The sequence below is a fragment of the Saccostrea cucullata genome, unplaced genomic scaffold, assembly GCF_032062105.1.
Source record: "Saccostrea cucullata isolate Sc308-1 unplaced genomic scaffold, CSIRO_AGI_Scuc_v1 ctg293, whole genome shotgun sequence".
Lineage (NCBI taxonomy): Eukaryota > Metazoa > Mollusca > Bivalvia > Ostreida > Ostreidae > Saccostrea > Saccostrea cuccullata.
In genome coordinates this window covers 133081-140110 of record NW_026925189.1, presented here as the reverse complement: position 1 = coordinate 140110, position 7030 = coordinate 133081, and positions in this window count along the sequence as shown.

Here is a 7030-nt window from a genome sequence, read left to right as displayed (position 1 = left end):
GAGGTTGGCAGATATTGCAACCCAATTATACCAAGAGATGAAAGATATTGTATTAATTGTCAAAATGTTCTTGAAGACGAATATCATTTTTTATTTGTATGTCCTCTTTATAAACAACTAAGAAGTGAATTTTGTACGCTTTTTAATAATACATGTAAACCTTATGAAATTCTTAATCCAGCAGATGTTAAATCTACAAGAAATATTTGCAACTTCATATGTGATGCATGTAATATAAGAAAATCTATGTGACTATATCTTTTATATATGTTTACTGTATGTATGACTTGCGCCACATGTGGTTTTTTTGGTCAAATTGAATAATAAAATTTTTAAAAAATTATGACAGTACCAAGTTCCACAAAATATTCACTGTAATGTTTGATTGTCAGTAATTTAATTTATTTTTTTTTTGTTATGCATGAACAGTACCATTGACAAGACTGGTTCAAAATTCCTTTTTGTCAGTTTTTATTCAGTATTGGAATGATAGTACATGTACATGCAGTGTATACAATTTGCTACACATCTCTTTACCATTTTGTTTGATATTGAGAAGTTGTTATGTTAGTTAATTGCCAATAAAAAGTGATTTAATTGTACAGGGTGTCCCATAATTATATATGATATCATTTTAAATTATTGTCAGAAAGAGAGGTCTTGACCAATTTCTTTGAAATTTGTCTCATTAAATATTTGAATAAATACAATTTTTAGCAACACATAATTTTAGTTAAAACTTTTCACATAATTGGAATAATGTGGCCACATAATTACATCAAAAATTGCTAAAAATTGCATTTCAAGCAAAATGGATGTATCAAACAAGCTAGGTATACCCTCAGTTCAAAACTAATTATCAAATCCAGTCTTAAGATATTGTAACTAAACCTAAATCTGAATCTCTAATTTATCTAAAAAGGCATATTTCCAATGGAAATCCAGGTTACAACTAAAGAGAAAATGCGCTATTATCCTAGGTTATAAAATTTTGTGCAATGCCTAGACATGATCATTACCCAGATTGGACGTCATTTCGGGGACATAATTTCAAAACGATAGCATTTTTCAAAATGAACTCATTATTTCGTGTGCCATTCAATGTCCATCAAATTGTGTGAATAAAATTGGACAGTATATACAATGTTTATGGAGCAGTAGTCGTAATTCTATATTCATTACATTTTATTTTATATAATCATGAAATGGTATCATATATTATGGGACACCCTGTATTATTACATTGGTAATCATAGAGATAAAACATATAATTTTCAGGGGGGGGGGGGGGGGGGTATGAAATAATTAAATAAGACAATATTGCAGGAGTTATTGATCTTTGTCATCATGCTATTGAGCAAAATAGGCATTATTTTGTCCTGGTATTAAAATACAGCATTAATTGAAAGTATTTATATCATGTATAACGTTGATTCAATTACGTTATAGGCCTAATTGTCAAGCTTTTTTAAATTTCCCTGCAGGGACATATTCGGATTTCCGATGTATGGCTACATATAACTAGATAGTGAAAAACCCAAACTATCTCATTACCTGATTACTTCTGCCAGTTACATTTTTGTCAAACAGATACAAGTGAAAATGGCTGGTAAATCAGACAGGTGAACGTCACAAAGACTGGCAAGAGTTTCGGTCTTGATTCTACTTTCAGTTTGTACTGTTCGTGTAGCGCATGTAGTATATTTACATCTTCTTCATAAATTCCATCATCATCAGTTCATTTTCTTGTTAGATGAGCTGAGCTTTTGACAGATTCTTACTTTTGTTGGGTTATCATCGGGTGATACATGTATTTACAAATTACTGCCATTGAATATTGGCGCCATTTTACAAAAGTTCTTGTTAATCCATACCTCGTCTTATTCGTACAATTGTAGTGCATATATACATCCCATTTGTAGTAAATTTAATCAGAGATCCTTAACCACATTCAAAAGTCTTTCTCTCTTTTCATTTTCCTGTCTTTTATTTTTTTAAAAGAAAAAAATGCATTTTGATATTTTTACCTACAAATCATTTTTCAACCACTGACAGTGCTCTATAGGCTAGTCGGAAAATTTATCAGAATCACTTGCAGAACTTACTTCATTTATCTGGACCCCCTTTTACAAAAGAAGCTGAATTTACGCATATGACCATTTGAAATCAATGTAATTTTGGATTTAAGACTCTTTAAACAAGGATTTATAGGAACATTTTTTGTAGCAACGGAAACATTAATGTTACAAGATTTTACAATCAACCTAAGTTTTTGGCTTTAATTGCAAGTTCTTGTGTAAAACGGACCACAGTTCTCTATTAAAGAATATCAGTTACAGGAATAAATATATTTATTGATTTTAAAATAATCAACCACCACCCGCACCCCACCCCACCCCCAGTTGGCACAGTGCACCTCTCGAGGCTAAGGTGAACGAAATGATCTTCGAATTCGAAGGATGGAAGACATACATGAACGGGTGTACCTGATTATGCACATGGAACCGGTGTTTGGACGTAAAGGTAGACGCAGTCAGGTGTAGAAGAAGACTAGCTGTGAATAGAGCCGCATGACAATTATCGTGGATGATTTTTTAAGTCAGTTTAAGGTGTAGAAGTTTAGACCGAAGCACATATTAATTAATTCTATGTGCTTATGAATGGAGAACCTTTACTATTACTATATATATAGATTGTTACACAGATAGATACCCATGGGGTCGCGCAAGGATGAATGTGTTCTGGATGATTTAACGAGGCCCAATCTAGTTGGATATTACGAAAATGGAATGATAAAAAATTTTGATTTTAGGAAATAAATTTGTATGTATTATGCTAAGAGCAAATAGAATGAAATTTTGTTACCTTGCCTTTATTGTAGTGAAATGGGGGCACTGTCAAGATATGGACCTCTTGTCGTGTTTTTATACACAATTACATACTAAAACTCTTCAATAAACAAAGAAATTTATAAATAAAAAAAAATACATTATGAAATTCTTTGTTTTTCACATATATCATGCAATTTTCATTCTTCTTATAAAAAACGAAAAGAAAATTGGAGGTAGCCTTTATTGCAGTGAAAAGAGGGCATGTCAAAACACAAAATTTGGATTTATTCTATCCAACTACGTATTTTATAGGTCGCAATGGGTTTACATAACACCAACAAACGATTGCAATACTGTATTAATTTCTAAAAAAATAAAGAATTCTTACATTATGAAATAATTTTCTCGCCATGCTTTATTTTTCTCTTAACACGCGACGTTGTTTAACGTGGAGAAAAGGGGTAGAGGGAGGAGGGGGGGTAAAGGCGACAAAATTGCGATTTTTACTAATATCATGTAATATATAGAAAAATAAAATATTTCGGGGGTTCAATTTAAATGATTTATAGATTTATTTTATTTTTTAAAACTGAAGACAATCCATGCATATTTCAAACCGCAATAAAAAGAGTGTGTATAAACACTTCAACATGTTCAAATAGAAAGAATAAAATCGTTTACTTTTAGTTAAAGTGTTTGTTTGTTTTTTTAAACTCACAAATTGAAATAAAACGGGATAAAATTAATGAATCTGTACCAAAAAATTGATCCCTCAAAATAAATTAGGTTCCAAAGTTGTTTATTAATTTAAACATTTAAAAAAATAATAGAAATGCCAGATTTCAATGCATAGTCTATAGAGCAACCATGTAAGCAAGATCAGCGAAACATTTTAGCGCAAATTGACGTCATTTTAATTGTGACGTTATTATGTTCAATTGTGACGGCAGTCCAGGGTACTGTGACGTGCCTGAGTCGACGCTGCGTTAAAACGTATGCGCAGATCAACTAGATCGGGCCTCGTTAAAGGATAGAACATCAGACTGACTATTAGAAGACTTAAAGTGAACTTGAAATTTGGGCTGAAGATAAACATTGGAAAGATTGAAGCTCGCATATTCAGCGACTGAACCAACGACTTGACGATCTGGTAAGACGAAGGGGAGGTATACATGACTTATAGTTAAACCAAGTCACGTGCCAGACAAAAATGAGAGAGCCAAAGAGAGTCTACAACACTATAGAAGAACAGCAAGCTCAGCTAGCCCAAATTGTAGCAGTCAGAACCAGTTACGAAAGCTAAGATCGAGATTAAGTGGACACATAGTTACAAGAGGGCGAAGTTGGAAAGTTGTTTAAAGACGATACCATTTTCAACCCATCATTCACTGTCATTGGCATGCCAGAAACAAAGTTTTGACCAAGGTTAAAGTTTTTAAACGTAGGTCAAACGCTTCGGTCAAAGTCAAAGGGCCAACGTAGTTGGTTTCTAAAGAAAGGTATTGTCACATGGACCACATACATGTACATGTATTTAAAGTATGAAAGCCATAGCTGTAACCGTTTATAAGTTATGGCTAGGGTAAAAGTTTTTAAATGTAGCTCTATTTCCTAGGTCAAGGTCAAAGGGTCAAAGTTGTTGGTATCCTAGGAAAGGTCTTGTCACAAGGATTACATTTGAGAAGACCTTACCGTTAAAAAGTTATCGCCAAGGTTAAAGTTTTTTTAAAAGTAGTTCAATCTACCAAGATCAAAGGGTCAAAGTTGTTGAAAGGCAATGAAAGGTCTTGTCACAAAAAATACATATGAGAAGTATGAAAGTCCAAGCATCCACCGTTTAAAAGTTATGGCCAAAGTAAAAGTGTGGTATTTTTTTGTAAAAGTAGGTCAAACTCCAAGGTAAAGGTCAAGAGGTCAAATTTGGTGGTACCCAAAGAAAGGTCTTGTCACAAGAAATACACCTGTGAGATATGAAATCCAAAGCCCCACCCAATCAAAAGTCATGGGTAAGGTTAAAGTTTTTGCTGTCAAACAGACAGACAAATGGACGGGCCGGACAAAATCTATATACATGTACCCTAGAAACTTTGTTCACGTACGGGGGCATAAAAACGACAAGATTACCTGGTATAGAGAGGACTGTATACAATGTAGGTCTGGGCATATTTGGAATAAAAATTAGGCAACACGAGCGAAGTGAGCGTATACATGACAGAATGAGGATAGAGATCGAGCATCTTGATGCTAAAAATGAGACATCATTAAGGAAGCAGGATCTGCTCGGGCCAGATGATGAAAAACTCAGAGAAATAATGGAAATTCTTGAGAAGGACCACTCAGGACAGAAAGATGAAAAAAGAAAAAGATAAGCAACGATCGAGTAAAGACATGAGCACACCTTACAGCCAATATATTCCAATCTTTAACAATTTAAAAAGCAGAGGATCATAAATGTTTTCATCATCTTTGTAAAAAACCTTCCGTTAATGTAAAAATGTAGTATGACGATACAAAACTTTGAGTGTCTTCGAAATTCCATCTTTGCAATGAAACAGTCCTTGGGTTGGTGCGTGTCAAGAATCGCTTATTGTTCCCTTTTCCATCCGATTCTTACGTGTTTATTTGTCAATCTTAACAGTTCATGAATGCTTTCTATGATATTCCATTGGGTCTTTGTGACAATGCTTTATAGCCTTCATCATGAAATCTTTAGATTCTGACATCTTTGGATCTGTTTCATCAAACAGATGTTTGGTTTGTCTGATTAATTACTTTAACTTCTTAATTACAATCGCCAAAATCCTCGTCTCTTCAAGTATCCTTAAATGTATAGCCTTTTAACTTATGAATTACGTTGTCCAATAGATATATAGAGTTTACAGAATGGAGGAGTTACAGGCATTCTGCAATTGTATATACCAGTGTCCAAGCAAAATTTATCAGGGAGGATGAAAGAGAACTTACAGTGATGTGTTTGGATCTAACCAATGTTTAATTGCAAGCTTCATCATTTCGTCGAACGTGCACTCCAGCGATACCATATAACAAATCAGGTCAAGAAGATGCTTATGAGAAACTTTTACAGTCTGCTGCTATAAAGGTATCAATACCTGAAGGTATATAGAAATAGGCTGTACAGTTTCAGAAATCTTGTTCTTGGCGGATATGTGTTATTGAAGTAGCGATGCTTAGAAATTCAGGCGTACGGATGAGAGTAGAAGCCCCCTGTCAGAGCATTTATAAGGAATATGGGAACAACCAATTTTAAGGCCGTTATCGAATCGAAATAGAAACTAAAGAAAACTATCATTTATAATTTCGGCTTCGGTGAAGATCAATACAAAAGAGACATGTATTGAAGAATGTAAAATTATTCTGAAACATTTGGGGGGGGGGGGCAGTCAAGTGCCTTTTAGAAAAAATACTTTGAATATACTCTGTATGACAAGGAGTACGTCAGTGAAGGCAACAAGCGATAGGAGAATGGTATGGGCACATAGTCAATATTTTTTGACAGGGAAATACAAGGCATGGGTTTACCAACAAGATGTGCAAGAGTCACGGCTTCTCTTTTGTATATTACACCTTGTTGAAAATATTGAAGACAATGGAGCAGGTGCTTAGTTTTTACCCTAGAAGGTGGCTTCAAGTTTCCAGGAACTTTTGTAGCATTGGTTTGTACAGCATGGGAATCAAGCTACAGTTACCAGTGACCATTTATGGATGAGATTAAAATCAACAAGGCCTGATTTTTATTTTTCTGCTAAGAGTTAGATTAGGTGTCATGGTATGATTGATTAATTGCATGTTGTTTAACGTCCTTCTCAAGAATTTTTCCTCATATGGAGACGCCACCACTTGCCGGTGGAGGGCTGCAAATTTTGTCCTATGCTCGACACTCGGGGCCATCGAGCAGGGAGGGATCCTTTTCGTGCCAGCACCCACTGCGGCACAGGGCCTCGGTTTATACGGTCTCATCCGAAGGATCGGTCTCCACGTCCCACAGTGAGATTATCATAGTCTGAGATGCAAGGGTGAAATTCAAAATACACTAAATTGGCCAAAAAGAGACGGTGTTAGAGTCACGCTTGAAGTTTGTTTCACAACGTTCATAAATATCCTGTTTAAAACAACAAGGGAAGTATTTTATCATTTGACAAATAAAGCTAAATTTGAAATATAGACCTGTCCCCAGCGAT